This window comes from Lichenostomus cassidix, chromosome 2 (genome assembly GCF_008360975.1).
Source record: "Lichenostomus cassidix isolate B80296 chromosome 2, HeHo_3.0, whole genome shotgun sequence".
NCBI lineage: Eukaryota > Metazoa > Chordata > Aves > Passeriformes > Meliphagidae > Lichenostomus > Lichenostomus cassidix.
The window spans coordinates 69879041-69898888 of NC_139482.1; the positions used below are offsets into that span (position 1 = coordinate 69879041).

The following is a 19848-nucleotide window of genomic DNA, read 5'->3' on the forward strand; positions in this document are numbered from 1 at the left end:
CCCGTGCATGCTTCCGAACGCAGGCAGTACCAGACATTTCAGCGCAGCCAAAAGCGCCTTCCATCTGCCTCACAGCAGCTGAAATCCTCTTTGTATACAAAAACAATTTCATTGAATGCGCACAAGCCACGTTTGCGCTCGGGATGTGGCGGGAACACTGTGTCGTTGTCCCGGCGGGACATCTGTAGTGCTTCGCTTCTTCCTTCACGTGATGTTGTTCCCCATGCCCCCGGCTCCCACCCACCTCCCTGCCTCCCTCGCTGCGGAGGGCAGCAGCCTCGCACCGCCAAACTTCGCTGGCTGTTTCTGATTAGCCTGCGCGGTCACTGCTTGCGACACGTTAGGGTGCCAGCAGTCACGTATTGTCTGCAGGGCACAGCACCAGTTGAGCAGGCAGGACTGGGAGCGCTTGCTGCGATGCTGGGTACCCAAATAAGGCTCTTCTATGAGTCTGACTCTGACACAAGTCTATTGAGTTCATCCAAACTCCATCAAGCATCAGTTTGCATAACAATTTGTCAGACAAGTGTTTGATGACTGCCACATGAAAAAATGGTGAGCTCTCTGAAGCACTGGCTATTTGTAGATATTCTGAGAGAGGTATACCTGTTTCTACTCTATGCAGCTGTTGGTTGGTTGAACATTATTATTATTATTATTATTATTAGGAGGAGGAGGAGGAGGAGTAGGAGAAGGATGATGAGGAGGAGGAGGAAGATACTCAGTTTAAAGGAATAACTTGGGGCTTACTCAGGTCCTGTCTTACAGCTGTCCTTAGTGGGCGATGTCAGGAACTGAGAGAAATGTGGTTGTTACTGACTTGTTTGCAATTGTTTGGCCTTCTAACCATTTAAATATTTAGTTGTTACGCTATGTGCAGAGGAAATTCCAGTTCTTGTCCAAAGCTACTTTGGAAGTGTATGTACAAAGATTATCTCCCTGGTGTAAATATGTAGCTATATGTATCTCACTGTAGCTGGAAAAGCTTTGCTGAAAGACTTTTTCATGTAGCAGACTGCAAGTTATTCTTTCTTCTTTCTTTGGAAGATGTAGGCTGGAGTTGCTGATGTGTCATAATGGTCCTCTGCTTCTGTTCTGCTATATCAGGTGCTTGGTGCCCCTCGCTGCTCTGTGACAGGGAGATGCATCTGTCCAGTGGAAACAAGATGCAGCAAAGACTCTTTTGCATAGCACTGCTACATTCAAAACCATCCTGCCAGGCACATCCCCCTTCAGCACCCACAGGTGATGCCCTGCAGTGCTGAGCATCCTTGGCACCCTTTTCTTATGCACTGGGTGCTGCAGCTGAGGATGGTCTAAAACTCAGCATTCAAGGATGCCCCAAACGTGTTGCCCTCTCTGCTCTATGCACCAGACCAGGAAACCCAGGTACTTCTGTGGTGTGTTTTTATCACAGACTTTCCCACTTTTAGGAAATCTGGATTTGCTCATTTTACTATGTACAGCCTGATTCTGCCATTGAAGATGTACTCAGTGTGGCTGGTGGACATGTCGAGGCTTCCCTGGGCAGACAACAGCAGCTCTCAGCCGGCAGGATCTGGCACATGCCCACAGTCGGGCTCCGTTTCCCCTGTGCCCGGCGCACAAAGGCTGCGATTCAGCCGCCTCCCGAGGCGCAGACGCGGCTTTTATGTACCTAAGGAGGCCCAGGAACCCAGAGCGATTCAAATCCCACAGTTCAGTGTCTAGCTGGCAAGGGGTGAAGTTGTTTTACATGCACTTTGCACGGATGGAAATGAGTATGGAATCGGTAGGAGGGTGCCAAAGGGGAAGCAGCAGACCCAGTATGTGAGTCTCTCTTCTTTTATCTCACCAGCCTTAGTGTGGTTACAGCTTTACACTGGAGACAAATGAAGAGGAGATATTAGGGCTTGCTTTTTCAAGCCTAGGATTGAGATTCAAAATGCTCTCCATCTTTGGTTCCCTCTAAGTCCTGGGTCATTTGTCAGATACCTCAGGGAAACATCGTGACCTCTCTCTGTCTGCATCTTGGGGTAGGGACATCACTGTCCTCCTGCTGAGTGTGGCAGCAAGGTGCTGGCAGCAAAGGAGCTGCCACAGAGAAGAGTGCTTCCCAAAGAGTGCTTCCCACTCTCTCTATGGATACAGGCAGGCAGAGGGATGCAGTCCATCATCTCAAGGGCCTTCAGGAAGCAGTTGCCCACCTCAGTGGCCAGTGTCTCACCAGAGGGGACAGTGCCAGTGGGTCAAAGGGAGGGTGGACTGCCCTGCCAGTGTATCTCAAGAGCACCTTGTGCCACCAAGGTGGCCTCATGGGCTGTCACCACTGCAGCCTGAGCACTGCAAAAAAAAAAAAAAAGAAAAGAAAAAAAAGATGTGCAGAGATCATCTGCAGATGTTCTTGTGCCCTCCATGGACTGTACTGAAAAAAGAAAATGTTTTTTCTTAAAGAATAAAACAAAAGGAGAAGATTGGGATATTGAAATCTAATCTGTTCAGAATTTATTTAATAATAACAGTATCATTCATTATGGTTTTATAACCTTAGTGGCTAATGAAGGGTGACAGCAAAGCATCACAATTGCATCAGGATTTCATTGCTAACTGACCCTGCTGTACCTGAGACACAAAGAAATTGAATGCTGACTGGGGAGAGAAGGGGAGAAGAAAATGAAAAGGGGGAGAAAGTAGAAAGTAAAGGGAAGATAAATCATGAGATAAAAACACTGAGAAAGAGACGAGATCAGTTCCATGGTCTGTACCAAAAAAACTTTAGCAATGTTTCCACAACTCTGTGTTTTAGCAATATAGAGCCAGACAGTTTAGTTTTTTGGTTTAGTGTTTGTAGCCACAAGAATGTGTATTATTTCCTTCTTACCCACAGTGTACTCAGAGTCATCCATCCAATACAGAAGTTAATCCCAAATAATCTTGTCACCCAGAACAGGGAAAGTGCCTTCAGTTTTACCACCCTTTATTCACTTTTGACTTACACACATACCTCAGTAAAACTTGTGTTATAATGTTGTGGAGTTTATTACTCTCTCCTTGCTGCATTTTTAGAGATATATCTTCCTTAGCAGTAAGTTATGCTTACTGACAGTTTTTCTGTCATGGCATAGTTCACAAACCCGGCATTGGAATGGACATGCTGAGAAGGAGTTAATTCATTGTAAAGTAAAATGTAATATAATCTCTTTTCTAGATTTCAGTACTGAAGTGGAGGAAGATCCAAGGGCCTCTGTACTTTTTGTCAGCTGTTTATATAGAGAAGATACAAGGTTAGAAGTTGGTGGAAGGATGTATAGCTATATTCAGGCTCTCCCATAACTACTGGCCCTGCCCTTACACCTGGAGAGGGAATTGTTCCGTTAATATTATCAGCAATGCAATAATTTGATGCTGTTATCGTTAAAGTTGTCCATAAAGCTCAACAGGAGCAGTTCCCAGAGCTTTGATCTTTTTCTGACAGTATGTGTCACATCAGGTCACATTCAGAAGCTTTGCTTTGCAGCTGAACAATGGAAGACCTGACTGCTTAAAGCAGGCAAACTGCACTTTGGGCAAAGGGAAGGAGTCCATCTGTGACCTCTGCACATCCACTAAATCCATTTTTGCTCAGAGGTTTTAAAATATACTTTTTAGAGAAACAGATTGAAGAAAGAAAATCACCTCTATTCCTTCTGCATATGAAATCAAAGAATGAATGGTGCAGTTGTGCAAGTGCACTAATTGCTTGCAACTTCACAGGCAGGAGGTCATAATTTCCCAGTTGCCAGCCCTAAAACCCCAAAGTTTCCTACAGTAAAGCAGTAACCTGTGCAGAATGCCCAGGCTTTCAGTTTTAGTCACAGTGTTTTACATCATGAAGACTTCAAAACACTTGAACAAAAATCCCCAAGCTATGCAGAACCTCCCAAAAACCTATTGGTAGCAGTTTGGCATGAAACAGGGAGAAATTTTGACCATGGGGATTGCCCATAAGAGTGAAATCAGTAATGAAATAGAAATTCACCAGTCTGAATTGGCAGCAGTCTATCTGTTGCTTGCCTGAGGCACTTGTCACTGTGGGAGCAGAGATGCTTTTTATCTGCTTGTAGGTCTGCTCAGATAGGCCTCCTGGGTTTCAGAGGCCTTTCAGGGTGCCACATACATCATACATCAGGGTGCAGCATTGTCAAGTCTTCCTGACAAGGGCTGAGTCTCACCCTGACTGATGTCCTTAAGACCTTCCCTTCCAGAGCTGGCTGCTGAGAAGTTTCTTGGTTGTGGAGGAGTCTTCTGAAAGCTCAACACTAGTGCAGCCTTAAAGAGTCAAAGCCAGAGGCTCCACAAACCCCCCAGAATTACATTTTTTCCAAAACCCAACGTTATTTTTAAGTTGATGGCTTGGAAGGGGTTTGGTCACATGGGAATTCACTGGGGAGTTTTCCCAAGAGGGAAACTCTGTCATCTCTGCAAATAATTTCTGCAGCCAGATCTGTACTGAGCTCCACTATCTTCTTTGGGACTGGGCATGAAAAGTAGAGTGAACAATGGGAACAGAAGCAGCAGGGATTTGTGTCCAGCTGTAACATCAAAGTGGGCTTGACCCAGGAGCTCTGTGTTGTTTCAGGCAAGAGTGGGTCTCACAACAGCACACATTTGAGAAGGAACCCATCTGGCACATGACTGGCAAGAAAACACGAATGTAGCTTCATCCCCCCCTAAAACATATGTACAAAGCTAGAACTGCAGGAAAAAGCATGCTGGCTGCAAAGTTTGGTTATGTTTGCATTGTCTTCCTCACCGTCTCAACTGAGAGATTTTATTTCAATTGTGTGGTGTGCCTGATGACGTAATAGTTTCTTCTTGAAGCATTTTCTGTTGAAATTTTTGTTTGTTTGTTTGTTTTCTGTCAGGAGAAATGCTTGAGAATATGAAAATTAAGCATTTGGTATTTTTGCAATTTCTGTCAAAGAATACTAGGTAAAACTTCTGTTGCTAGCTTTGGAGAGGTGCATTGTAGGGTTTATTAACTATTTAGCAGAGATGATGATGCTTTTCTGCATAGGATGGATTTGAGGTTTCTGAAAGTTAGGCATCCAACAGACAGACGCTTTCAAAAGGTGATTCATTGGTCCTAAAATAGGTGGTGTGAAACGAGATGAATCATCCAGGGATCACATCTACATGAATCCTGTTTAGACTTTGTTTAGACTTGCAGTTTTAAGGCAACTCAAGCTAGGTAAAATGCCACCCTCCTTTTCTTGACTTCTCTGTGTGGGTTCATTGTCCGAGCAGACACCTGACTCTACAGGCTCAGCCAGTGTCACCCTTTGTCACTGACAGAGCTTGTTTATCCCTGCCTGCAAAATGGGCCCAATTCTATTTCCATAACCAGCAGAGGATGTATGAGTGGCAGAATCCACAAGCACTTAAAAAATATCTTTGGATCCTCGGGCTAAATAGATAATATAAAAAGCCAAGGAGGATTACCATGACCTGGAAGACTACCCGTTTATCTAATGGCAACAAAAATTATAATGATGGCATTTTTCATCTCTTTCTCCATTGTAGGAGAAAAGGGCTGTAAGATTTTCCTATTTCTCATTCCACTGCTATATTTAAGAATAATTAAAGCCATTCTGGCTAAGGGTGATATAATGCATATATTCAGAAGCAGGCTTTCAGTTTAATTTTTCCAGCTGGTGGGCCTGTTAGCCCATTTATTTGACTATTCTTCACACGTTGACTGAAATAGGTAATTGCTCTGTTCCCCCTGAGATTTCACGTCCATTTTTTTTCAGGCATGAAAGGTATTAGGCTGTGTGTATTTTAAATTCAAATACACTGTAGGATAGATTTATGTCCTTAAACGCTATGCAGATCTAGCTATAATTCATTTCATATAGAACTGGAAAATGGATTAAAACAAGAGTGCTAGACAAGAAAATCCAGAGTCTTATCTGATGAGGCTGGAGTCCTTTAATCCTCACTCCTTGAAGTGACAGCAGTATCTCCCTTCATTTTATGTTCATTTCACATTTTTATCTTAATGGGAATGCAGGGTCGATGTGTTTGTTTGTTCTTAAATTTTTCGGTGTTTCCTTAATGGATTGCTGTGGGCTCGTGGATAAGATACTGAAGGGGTGTAAATCAGGATGTCACTGCTGAACGTGGTGGGATTGTATCAGGCCTCAGGAGTCCAGCAGTCAGCCTTGCAGGGTAGGTTGTGCAGACCCTCACCTCAACACGAACAGGCACCAAATATTTTTAATAGTCAAAGGCTGTGGACTGGTTGTATTCAGAGCTGGACCTGTGCCAGCGAAAGGTTGCTAAAGGAAAGAAGCAGCAAGAGTTTTAAGGTCCAATAGCTCATAAATCACCAGGGATAGAAACACATGCTGTATCCCACGGGAACGCTGGGATTATATTGTTGCACCAATATCCAAACAATGTTCTAGCTCCGTATTATCTGAGCATACTAACTTTATATAAATAAAAGTCTTTATTAATGTACATATAGATAATACTTGTCATCTTAATTCAAATTTCAACATGCTTTTGCTGTTTATTGTGTCAGGAACAACCCCCTTCTTCCTACAGTTCAGAAGCTCAGCATTCAGAATCTGCAAAGCAGGGGTGGCTAGTCCAAGGAAATTTTAGGTACTGGGCTGCTAAAATCATTTTGGATTTAAACAGCAGGGAGGAGATAGGAGGAGAGGATTCAAGGTGCTATTTCGTATCAAGCGTGACTGAAGTACATGATTTTCTCAGATAAAACTCCTGCTTTCAGGATGTGTTAGGTTTCCTGAAATGAAATTGAAGAAAGGGAGTGATGTGGCAAGAATTTCCAAATCGATATGCAGATGGTTTCCTAGGTTTGTTTGGTTTTCACCAGCTGTTCTTGGATTACTAGTGTTGTATTTTTCATTTCCTAACAAGAGAGAATGGCATTTTCAGGTAAGAAGAAATCTTAATGCCCAGGTATTGCACAGTGTATAATATACATGTGTGTATTTCCCCTAAGGCAAGTTTAATGTCTGCTCTGTTTTTGACAAGCTGCAAACTCTGTGACTTCACTTCCAGTTTATTCTGGTGGAGCGTAGTTTTCTGGGTAATAAAATAGGGTTGCACTTACATCAAGTCCTTTGTTACAGATTATTTGTCTTGAACTTTGGAAATGATTGAACTAAAGCCAGGTCTTTGCACTACCTTTAAATGTGTGGGTGTTGCTCAGAAGCCTATTTCTTATTATTACTGCTGAGGTAGTTTGCTCTGCTATTAGTAAAAATACAATCCAGAAGAATGGTATGTCACAGTGTATTACAGTTGTCTTTCACAAGTACCTTAAAATTGTTTGATATTTTTTAGCTTCTTGAGGAACTGGGTTTAAGTTTTCTTACCTATTTGCAGCTGCAAAAACCCCAGTTTGGCTTCTTGCTGTTTGGGAAAACATTCCAATATGTCACCATCTGGGAAAAGCATGAAATGCTGGCTGAGGCCTGGAACCCATTGATTTCATAGATATCTTGTCCTCCAAATATTTTTCCCATAAACATGAAGTTGCATCACACTTTCTGTTTTTTTCTTCTCCATCCCCCTCCCCTCCCATCCAAACACTTGAAACGGGGCAATGGAAAGAAAAACTTAATTAAACCCCCTTCTCCCACTGCCACTTTATTTGGGTTACATAGCTTGATTGGAGTATTTTCTTATCTTTTAAGGCCACTATTGTCATTGATAATGAGCAGATAGAATAGATATGAGAAATTATGAACTACATCTTTTCCAGTGCACTTAATAATAGAGGTTGTCTTAATCCCGTACCCTTCTGGGGTAAGACTTTAGAACTTAATACCAGGAGAAATCATAATCCACAATTTAATATGGCTATTATCTGGTTTTAGCTGTCTGTGAAGAAGATTAAATTCCAGATGGTAGAAGTTATAATCCAAGCCTGTTATGATCACCAAAATGAACCAAATAACCAAATGCAAAATGGTCTCACCAGAATTATTTGTTCAGGAGCTTATCTGCTGTAGTCACCATAAGATATGCAAAATATCAGTAGTATATTGGAAAGGATTTGGACAACGGTGCCCCCCAGCAAAAGAGAGAGCTGCTGTCAGGCAACATACTGGCTAAGATGAAAGTATTTCCTATTACTGCAGACCAGCTTTTCAATCACCTTTTTACTGTCTATGAGCCATACGTCCCCTCCTCCTGTACATCAGCCTTTGGAGAGGAGGAGGAAAGGAATGGTGAGAGCAGTGCAGGAGGGGATGTGAAATAAATGCAATGAAGTGCCTTGCAGTGATGCTTTCCTGGTCACACTTAAAGAGCTTGTTAGTGTTCAGGTTCTGCTGGTGGCTCCCAAGAAAACACCAGAAGCAGGGGAGAACTCAGTTTTCAGCCCTGGTGGGATACCTGTCTGCATCACCCTGAGATGACAGTAGGGATGGTCAAAATGCCATCCATGCCCAGGGACACCACTGGTCTCCATCCCAAAGGCCTCACAGGCCGACAGAGATTTGGCAGATGTGCTTTTAAGTTGTGCTAAGATTTAAGGGTTAACAAAAGCTGCCATCTAATCAGTGGTTCTTGCACTGCTTCCCTAGAAAATTGGGCTATGACATCCCTCTGAAATTGCACAGGTCAATTGTGAAAAGTAGGTAAGAGAAGCAGTTTACATTTTAATGGGCGCTACTAGCAGAATTCGAGCTGAATTATTCATTTGGAAACAACGTATGAAATGGGTAACACAACACACTTCTCTGGGGTCATTCAGGGAAAGTTTTCTTAAAACATGGCTCAAAAGCAGCATTTCAGAGAGATGTCAGAAATGATGCAAGATGCTCACATATGTGTCAAATGCATGATAATACCTTCCCATTAACAGTGACTTCCCCGCGCAGAAAAAGCATAGCGTGTCTTCATGTAGATAAGCAGACCTATTTCCATTTTTATTGAGGAAGAAATTGAGTTGCACGGAGGCAAAATGACTTATCTGTGGTTGCCCTTAATGGGAACTGGACAGGGCACAAAAGCAGGTTCCCTGCTTCCCAGCTTATCTCCTACATGCCCCAGTTTCTCCAGTCATTCCAAAACATTGCCTCCCAGTCAGCTGCAGAGATTTCCCAGTAAACAAAGTTACTTCATGTAGTCACATGCAGGATCCCTAAAGGATTTATTTTTTTAAAGACTATGATTTATAATAACCTCTTTTCAAGGACTAGCTGTGCTTAGGTGAGGTTAAATCAACGATTATTCCGAAGTCCTGTTTTCAGTGCAGGCTCTCCGGATGGTTGCTGATTTTGTTCCATTTAAAGCATTTTGTGGCATGAACTCACTTTGTTTCTGCCCACATCACTGCATTCCTGGGATGTTTTTCACAGGCCTTAGCAAGATCATCTGACAGCAACTAGTGAGGTCAATGAACTTTATACACAATTAAACACTTGAAGCTGGGAGAATTAATTGTTATTTTTTTCCCCTGCAAAGTTAGGGGAGGATACACGGTACGTTATAGTCTGTAACAGAGTCGATGTTATGTGTGGTAATCAAGCTAGTTTCACATGATTTAATGCTGAACAGAGTCAGAAAATGATTGCATCCTTTACATGGGCCTCACTGAGCAGTCACCACCCACACTGTTTATTCAGACTCGGAGCTCTGCCATTCACTGTTTAAGCCAGAGGAGGAAAAAAATCCCTTCGTGAATGCTCTTGAAGCCATGTATTCTCAGTGCAAAGTGGAGCTGGGGGGGAGGAATCCAAATAAGGTCCTTCCAATTGCTGCAGTTGTAGAGAGGTGAGATTTTCTTCGATCCTCCAGTGGTTCAGTAAAGGAACAATTATTTGGAGCTGGCAATATTGGGGCAAATCAGACTAAGAATTTGTTGATGCCACTAAAATTTCCAGAGACAGCTGGGTAGCTTTTCTTCTCCTGGCTTTCCCATCTGTTACTACCTGAACAAAGAGGTAAAGTTACCTCCTGTGCTCTGTGCAAAATTGGTAGGGTTTGCCGAAAAGTAATGTGGTGGTGTGGGTTTTGTTCAGCTTGCTTCTTTCAAGAGTGAAAAGTTTTTTTGCTGTCTTATGCTTTAACCTTTTTGGTAAGAGAAGTGTTTGGGAGCCACTTTGCTCCCTCCTGCCTACCCATCTGTTACAAAGGAAGGTCTAACCAGAAAAGGTTGTGAGTAAGTACACAAGATATCTATGACAGCCTAGTAAAATTTTATATGCATCAAGTGATAGTGTTTTCACTCCTTCTATAGCTAAACTGATCTCATCAGGAAGGCTTTTGCTACTCTTCCATTGATATTTTCCTTTTTACAGTTCTTCACGTTTCTTCTGCGTAATCCGTTCCTTTTAAAAAGGGATTCCTCACTTCCCCAGGCACTTATATTTTAAAGTTCCTACAGATCTAAGCTACTCTTTTAAATTTATATCTGCAAGTTTCTGAGGTTATAGAAATGCCAAGAGCGTATCATCAGTTAGTCTAGAGACATAAACTAGAACACCACCAACACCACCACCCCCATTAATTTTATGCAGCATCTAAACTTTTCATGTTAAGTGCTGGCTAATCTGAATGGCAAGCATGAACTATTTGCTTCTGAGACTGGTTCTGTGGTGTGCTCTATCCAGCTCATAATTTTGGGTCCGTGAGCAGAAGATTTTGTTAGTCCTCTCCCCATCTTTTACTGGCTCGTCTGTTAGGTGGCTTTTTATTCCATTCTGATTTGTTTTGAATAAATGAAACAAGGATTCCCTTGTTCAGTAAACTCCTTCTTATGATAATAATTGTGTAATATGTAGTGATGTAGCATTAGACTGGTATCTTCATGTTTTCTTACTGCCTTGGAATGTTTCAAGACCCACTCGGTTTGTGTATTCCCTTGGCTGGAATAATTTTATTCCAAGCTCAGGTATCTCATCCATTTTTCCATTTAAGAACTCATCATGAGATGTGCAATAGCTGTGTCCATGTGCTTTTGTTCTTTGTGCCAAACTCTTGCTTCATAAATTAGAGCTTAGCCATGGTAAACCCAGGGATCTGGAGTGTCCTCCAGGTTGCTGTCTAAAAATACCTAGGGCATTTTTCCAGTCCACCAATATCTAATAACATGGATTTGCTCATTGTAGTTAAACATTATGGGTGAAATTCTTCTTGGAGGAGCATAAACAGAGCTCTCACTGACTTTAGTTGGTGCGGATCAGGGAATAAAACTTGTCTGAAATGTCTACCATTAGGAACTTATGGGGCACTGTGAGCTTACAGAGCACAGTGACTATTTTAGTCATTGTTTTCCTTGTTACTCAAAGCATTTAAGGCAGTGCCTGGAGGGAAAGAAAGATAATTATCCCCAAACAGAAACCCCTTTAGATATAGTAAGGGTTATTGAAGCAGTATTTATATTTCCAGCATAAGGCTGCTTTCCCAGTTGCCTTTGAGATGTGACAGAAATGTTCCTCTCCTCCCGCCAGTGAATACTTTGTTAATACAGAATTCACTGGTACCAGAATTATACTTCTATTTCCACACTGGTTCATTTGAGTACTTTTAACCCATATTTGCCTCATTTCTCAGCAGCCTGAAAATTGCAGTGTGTAATATTTTGGCTCGATTGGCCTAGGTCAAACAGCCAACTGCACCTTGATTCCAACCCCATGTACTTTGACTCTGATACAGGTGCCCCTCCAAATCAGCTGGCTTGAGAGGAGGAAAATTATTGTTTGCTTTATGAAGTGAGTGAACTTCATGTAGGAGTCTCTGTGGGTTTAAATATCTTTATAGATACAAAATAATCATGTTTGATATGGAAAAGTGAGTCACCCAATGGTTTTGGTTTTTTCCTAGTCATCGCTGGAGTCCTTCCACTTTCTTCCCAGAGCTGTCAGCATTATGGGGTCAAAGAGGAGTGCATGAAATCTTTGCCCAACTCAAGCCAATGAGGGTAGTAATTAGTAACTACGCAGTTCAGTGGTGCCCAGAGCCTGTTTAGATCATGGCACAAACTACTGGATGGCTCCTCAGGGCTGTTCCTTGAGCCAGCTCTGCCCCTGGGCCATGGGCACACACTGCCAGGCTGAGCTTGCACATCCTGCTTTTACCCAGCCCCTGTCCCACCTATAACTGCATTTTAATTTCTGTCCTCCGTGATCACAGCTCTGTTAACTCTCCTGAGGGCTCAAGGAGCTGGGAAACTGATTTTTCTGTTACTCACTGCTTATCACAGGCCCTGCCCCACTGTTATTTACATGCCCTGCACTACTCTGTACCACTAAGATGTAGGTAGATGTCATTTTACAGCTAATACTGCCCAAAATTGCAAAGTAATTCAAATTAATTCAAGGAAAATCTCAGCAATTGCTCTGAGGCTTTGGTACAGCCAGTGGCCACTTTACTCTGCAAAGAGTAAGTATCTTACTTATTACTTTTGAAGTATCAAGACAGCTTTCAATTCTGCTGCATTTATTGCTGAATCCTGGAACTCACCTAACAATGAAGGCCAGAAACTGTGGTCACCTGGAGCCTCTTCTCCCAGACAAGGCTTACTTGACTTCCCTTTGTCAGCTGGAGAACAAAGTCATTGCAAGCTGGGATTGAGAGTGGGGCTTGTTTGTGGCAACACACAGCCCCTTGACCCCTGAGAAGCGCTGCTCCTGAGCGCTTCAGTGAAGGTGCTCTTTCCCTTCAGCTACGTGACAGTAGGATTAAACCTTGACTGAATAGAAGTCTTTCAAGTCACCTAGAAAGCTCTGTGTTGCTCTTAAAATGTTACAATGTGCTAACAGAGCCTCAGCTGAGTCTCTCTGCCTTTCGATTCCCACCTTCAAGCAGATGCCTTCAAGAAGACTGTGCTGGGACAAGACCCACGTGCCCTTTGCCTCCTCCCCTTGGTTTCCTTTAGAAAGGGACAGACACATGTGATCCTGGAGACATGCAGGATGTGCCCCACAAGGCTCTCGTGAGGATGGTCGATGTTTCTGGAGCCCAGATTTGGTTTGCATTGTACAGATGCAGCATTGTTAATTACTATTTCTTCTTGACTATCTGCAATAGTGAAAAAAATCCCTCAAAAGTAATGTTTCTGGCAGTTTGTCACATAAAATTATAGAATCATAGAATGTTAAGGGGTTGGAATGGACATTAAAAATCATCTAGTCCCAATCGCCCTGCCATGGGTAGGCACACCTCCCACTAGATCAGGCTGCTCAAGGCTTTGTCCAACTTGTCTTTGAACTCTGCCAGGGTTGGGGTATCCACAACCTCCTGGGCAACATGTTCCAGTGTCTCACCACCATCACAGACAAGAATTTCTTTCTGCTTTCCAACCTAAATTTCCCTTCCTTCAATTTGTGCCCATTACTCCTTGTCCTATCACTACAGTTCCTGATGAAGAGTCCCTCTCCAGCTACCCGACAGGGCTCCTTCAGATACTGGAAGTTTGCTATGAGGTCTCCCTGCAACCTTCTCTTCTCTAGGCTGAACAGCAGCAGCTTTCTCAGCCTGTCTTTGTAGGGGAAGTGCTTCAGTCCTCTTATCAGCTTTGTGTCCCTCCCAACAGTTCCATGTCCTTTTTGTGCTGGGGACTCCAGAGCTGGATGCAGCCCAGGATTTCATTGGTTTTCTGGACTGTGAGTGCATGCTGCCAGCTCATGTCGAGTTTTTCAGCTATCACACCCTAGTCATTCTTTACAGGCTGCTCTCAATCACTTCACCCAACCTGTTGGTGTTCTGGGATTGCCCTGACCCATGTGCAGCACCTTGCACTTGGCTTTGTTAAACTTCATGAGGTTTGCACAGTCCCACCTCTCCAGCCTGTCCAGATCCCTCTGCATGCCATCCCTTCCCTCCAGCGTGTCCACTGCCCCACACAGCCTGCAGTCATCAGTGAACTTGCTGAGGGTGCCCTCGATCCCAGTGTCCATGTCATCAACAAGATGTTGAACTGTATCAGCCCCAGGACCAACCCCTGTGGGACACCGCTTGTCACTGGTCTCCCTGTGGACAATGAGCCAATGACCTCAACTTGTGTGTGTGATGATCGTGACAGATTTATCCACCTAGTATTCCATCCATCAAATCCATGTCTCCAATTTGGAGACAAGGATGTCATGCAGGACAATGTCAAACACGTTGCATAAGTCCATGTAGATGATGTCAGTTCGTCTGCCCCATCCACCAACGCTGTAGCCCTGTCAGAGAAAGTCACCAAATTTTTCAGGCATGATTTCTGCTTTGTGAAGCCACGTTGGCTGTTACCAACCACCTCTTCATTTTCCATGTGCCTCAATCTAGTTTCCAGGAGAATCTGCTCCATGATCAGGCATAGGAAAACATCTCCGTGGTCTGTTTTGTTGTCCCATTCCATGAGCCTTGCCTTCCTCTCCCTCAGGACAGAAACTGCTTTGTCAAATACTTTTTTGTAGCTGCACAGCTATGGATGCCAGCTTTGGATACCAACACACTGTAAAGGCTGCTCATGCTTCTCCACTGGAAAAATGAAGTGAGTCTGAGGTGTCCCTGCCAAGCTGGCAGTGCTGGGTGCAGCACTGGTTGAGCCTGGGACATATCATGAAACCCAGACAAGCAGTACCTTGTGGAGTTCACTAGTCCCACAGGTCCCTGCCAAGGGTTAAGTGTGGGCATTTTTAAAGTGTGTTTCTGAATCGGGATGCTTGCTTGTTTTGGAGACTGATTTATTTCCTCCTGTACGTGTTTGGGATCAGAGCACTTGTTTCCTCTGACTCCTGATGTCTCTGTGGTCTGTCTCTTTGGACTGCAACTCTGTGAGGAAGGGACTCTTAGTTTGCTGAGAAGCTGGCACAGTATCACCACAGCCCAGAAGATCAATAATAATAAATAGTGGAGACATTTCAGATGCCTTAAATCAAACAGTCATATGGAAAAAGAGTTTGTGTTCCCCCTGGCTATAATGTGGATGCCTTATAAGGTGGGTCAGGAGATTGTGTTAGGAGTCAAAATGCTAGATGTGCATCTCAAAAATCCTTGCTTTTGGATGGCAGAAGCTGGGGAGTGGGGGTGGAGGTGGGATTTAAGCCCCTTAATTCTATATAAATATAGCTCTGTGGTTTAATGTGCACAGCAGTAGCTCTGTGGTTTATCATTTACTGAGAACTATGCTTTTCTAAGAAAATGCTCTCTTCCTGGTGCATATCTAAGCCAAGGCCTCCGCTGTCATTTCGTAAACTGTAAGGATTACTCTTTAAAATAGCTGTTTGGTAGCAATACGGCCAAACAATTGCCCGATTCACACTGCAGGTGAGTTTAACAGAAATCATATTGACTAAAGCTAGTCTGAGCAAGACAGCAGTGTTGCATTTGAGTATTTGCCAAGAAAAACCTGTAAGTTCCTAAAACTGGCTACAAGGACAAGGGATTAGCCTGTCCTTCCAAGTCTGTAAATAAGGTCCTCAGACACTTTTTCCACTTGGGAACATGAACACTGACTGTTGATATTTTTTAAAGAAAAAATTGAAAAATCCCATGATTTAGTAGATAGCAAAAAGTCAGCTTTGCAGTTGCTCAGCTACCAGCATGTGGGTAATTTGATGTTCTAATCAGGAATGCATTGTGAAACTGCTGTTCCTTGCAGTGAAAGGTCACTGCATTTTTAATTTCTATTTGCTGTTTGTATTTTTCTAATAAATTACACCCTCTGATAAACCAAATGACTGGAACCACGGAGCAAAAGAAACTTCGAAACAAACCCTTTCCTTTCTCACACATATGGATCCTGAATCTCAAAAAAAAAGGTGCCTTTTCAGTGAAGTAGTCAGCTTCTGGGAGGAAGGCTAGATTAAGAAAATAAAGGGTGCACTCTGTAGCTGCCAGAGTATTTTGTGGTGCTTGTTTGTAAGCACGGGTATTTAGTTTCAGAATTAGTACAGGGCCCGAGTAGTTGACAACCCAAGCTGTTATGACTACATCCACAATGCAGAAATATATCTGAGTGCATGTTTGAAAAAGTATAGCTTGATATTTATGATGCTGATAAAAAGCATCATCTGCTCTATATGTTCAGGAAGGACCAAAACCACTTCTTTGTTGCTGGGTTTTGTGCAATGCAACTCCCACTGGATTGGGATTATCAGTACAGGGTCCTGTAGTCTCTTCTTTTTCCTCTGTCCCTTCCTTAAAAAGAAGAGCAACCTTATTTTTATAGCAAATGGCTTGCTTGTTTCCAAATAATGGGTGTTGAACTGGTGGAAAACTGGAACAAGGCGAGATTGAATCAGACTCGGAACTTGGTTTTGTCTCTGCTGGGTCCCACAGCGGGACGGAGCTTGGGTGCGGGAGGGACTGCAGCCAGGCTGGAGCTCCCTGGCTCGGAGCTGCTTGGCTTCACCTCTCCCTGTCACTCCCCTGCCGCTTAAAAAAATATTTCCATTTGTTCTCTCCAGGTACTTTATGGCAGTGCGACGTGGCCAGAGAATGCAGTCCTCCCTCTGTGAGAGGGGCAGGACGTATGCCCTTTATTTCTATCACTTCTGGTGTTGAGCAGGCAGTCTCAGTTTTGCCATCTCTGACCTTTTGAGTACTTGCCTTTGCAAGTTAAGGGTTCGTTCAGCTGGAGAGAACTTCTTTGGATGTCCTGTTGCCATAACTTATGGATAATTTTTTCCCCTAATGAAATGAAGAGGAAAAGAGAAGACATACGCTTTGTTTTGCAGATTCGGCTGAGACACAAAGGGTGCGTTGTTCTGACCTTCCCAGCATGCTGGTAAATTTTTTATATTGGCAAAAAGGGCCTGGACCTCAGAAGTCCTGAACTCTTCTGGTTTCCCGTACAAGAGCTGGGGCCTGTAGTGTGAGCCAGAACAAAGTCTGGGAGCTGTGGTCTGCAGAGTGAGTGTGCTCTGGCAGCCTGCAGGACAGAGAATTTTCTGGGGTGGCAGGGGAGCTTCTCAGCCTTGCTTCCCCTCTCCCCAGAGCATTGCTGCCCATTAGGCAATTGGATAGAGCTCTATAGGAAATATTTGAGGCTCTGCAAGTGCTATTCGCAGGCGTCTGTCTTTCCCTGCAGTGCTCTAAGTGTCCCCAGCAAGTTGCCTGCCTCACCTCACGTCCTGCAGCATGGTGCTGCCAAGCACTGGCTCTAAAGCTGTTAGGTAAATGCCTGGCTCTGATTTAGTGTCCCAGACCCCATGAATATGTCACAAGCGAGTCTGGTGCAGCAGAGAGCTGCCTCCATGAGTCGGTGGGAAACCTGCCTTGCAGCCAGGATTCCTGGTAACTTTGGGGGGTCCCAGGAGGTCTGGAAGGATCCAAGCAGCTGAGCACAGCTGTGCTCAGGGTGGCGGGGGTTGAGCTCCTTTGCAGCACTGACCCTCAGCTAAGAAGGCCTAAGACAGGAGGACTGGACAAAGGTGGCCCAAATATTGCATTCATTTTCTCCTTGCAGTTGTTTTCTGGCAGCCAAAATAATTCCCTGAAGCAAGAGGTGTCATTTAAAACAGCAATGGTGAGTGCACGGATGCATTGCTGGAGTTCAGAGGCAGCCTCCTACATCTGATGGGCAAAAGAGATTGTAACTGCAATTCACTTACAGGAGGGAAGGGCCCCATCCTCACCCATGGGGTTTGTTTCCTTGATCAGAGGCATCTGGTTAAGCTGCTGCTTTGCACTTTGCCTATTCTTCGAAGTTTCAGAGGGAAGAAAACCTTTCTGCGAAGATGCGCAGCAGAGCTCACTGGTGTTTAACCCTTTGTGTCAGTCAGGTATTACAAAAGAGCAAAAGCTATACTTTACTTCCTCTGGGGTGTTTTCATACACCGTGTGCTCATTCAGAGGAACAGCTTGCTTTTTGGTTTTATGTGGAACCAACTTTTACCATTAAATGTTTCGCCTACATCCTTCCTCCCTTCCTCTGGGGTACACTTGTGCATACCCCGGATTAGGGCTTTGGCTGCAGCAGCAAGAGTGCTGCAGGCTTGCTCTGGGATCTGTCCTGTCTCTGCTTGCTGTAGGAGCCTGTGTGAGGAGAACCCCAGTTTTGCCTCCCATGGGAAATGCTGACAGGGGCATTGGAGCTAGCAAGGCCTGCCCTCCCTGTTTCGCCAGGGCCACTGTGATTCCTGGTCCTTACCCACTGCCCCAGGAGGGATGATGCAGGTGCTTCTGGTCCCCTTCTGCCCCATCTCAGCAGCGGACAGAGCAGGAACCCAAACAGAGACATCTCCATCAAGGCACAGAGGCCGCTGAGAGCCTGGTAAGGGCTGGGGTGGAGGTAACCATAGATGGCTCTGATTCATTTGGCTTCCTGTCTCTCTCTAAGAAAAGGATGTAAATAGCCAAAAGCAGGGGATTCCAGTGAAAAGAGCAGGCGGGTGCCGTGCGGTGCCAGCTGTGGCACCCGGCCTCACGGAAAGCCGGTAGTGGTGAAAGCCGGGCTTCTCAGAAGTGGGGGAGGCGCGGGCTGCTGCCGCGCCGCATCACCCCATCGCATCACAGAGGCTTCCTGCAGACGGAGGAGATCGTGGAAGGAAGAACCTCTGCAGCTCCGGTGACCTCGCCCCGGACTACAGGAGGGGTGCGCCCTCGCCTCTGCTCCCCGAGCAGTGCTGGGGCTGCCGGTGCCCTCGCAGCCAGGCGGGCACCCCTGCGTTTTGGCCAGCCCCCCGAGCGGGGGACGTGCCAGAGGACTGACGGCTGGAACTGCGGTGACATTTTTTCATGGGAACTTCATGTCTTGGGGCCACTGGCAGGGTAACGTGGCCAAGCTTTGTGTCCATACTTGGTGCTCGTACCCATACCCATGGGTGTTGAGCAACTGCCTCCTTACAGAGACACAGACTGTCATCATCAGTGTTTTCCGTGTTCCCAATGCAACGGCCAACTGAAATGATCCTACAGAGGATGCTCACACACCAGCATCCTGCTGCCATAGGAAGGCTGGTGTCACTCTGGTCTTGAGGGCATTGGGTGGTATCCTGAGTGCAGCTGTGCTGGAGGCACTTGACAGTGAGGAGGTGAGCTCCATTCCCCCAGCTCACCTCACTCCTCACCCTCACAGTCATCAGCTGGCTAAAGACACACCACTGCTAGTGCCTTCACCCATCTGGCTCCATGGCCCTTCTTACTATTGCTGTTTCCTTGAACACAGAAGGACAATGCTGAGAAGGCAATCCAAGCAAAAATGGCACAAAGGGGTTTCAATTTTGTGGCACCAGCAAGTGTGTGCCTTTGATAGATACAGCACTGGCAACCAATAGCCATGGGTGTTCACCTGCCTGGCTTACCTGTGACAGTAATCTCTGTATAAATCCAACACCCCAGTACTGTTTGGATGAGGAAGCAGGGAGGATGGCTCACAACATGGTGCTGGAATTTCCTATTTGTTGTCCAGCTCCATGCTCTGGTGTCAGGGAAAGCATCACCTCTTTAATCAATTGTCTTTAAGGCTGTTACATACATGTTCCTTTTCTACAAAGACAGGTTGAGAGAGTTGGGATTGTTCCACCTAGAAGAGAGAAGGCTCTGGGAGACCTTATAGCAGCCTGCCAGTACCTGAAAGGGGCCTGCAAGAAAACTGGAGAGAGACTTTTTACAGGCACATGTAGGAATAGGACAAAGGGTGATGGATAGATATGTGGAAGAAATTCTTTAGTGTAAGGGTGGTGAGGCACTGGCATAGGTTGCCCAGAGAAATTGTGGATGCCCCATCCCTGGAAGTGTTCAAGGCCAGGCTGGATGCAGCTTCAAACAATCTGGTCTAGTGGAAGGTGTTCCTGCTTGTGGCAGGGGGGTTGGAACTAGGTGATCTTTAAGGTCTCTTGCAACCCCAACCACTCTACAATTCTGTGATTCCATATGTAAAAGGTGCAAAAAATACAAGAGCTGGGCGCAGAA

General features: G+C 44.8%; 1 protein-coding gene across 1 annotated transcript in view; it reads left to right on the top strand.

Annotated features, from left to right (window-relative positions):
• BCL2 (BCL2 apoptosis regulator) overlaps positions 1 to 19848 on the top strand; it is a 96582-nt gene that overhangs the window by 36580 nt on the left and 40154 nt on the right. The gene's annotated exons all lie outside the window — the stretch shown is intronic.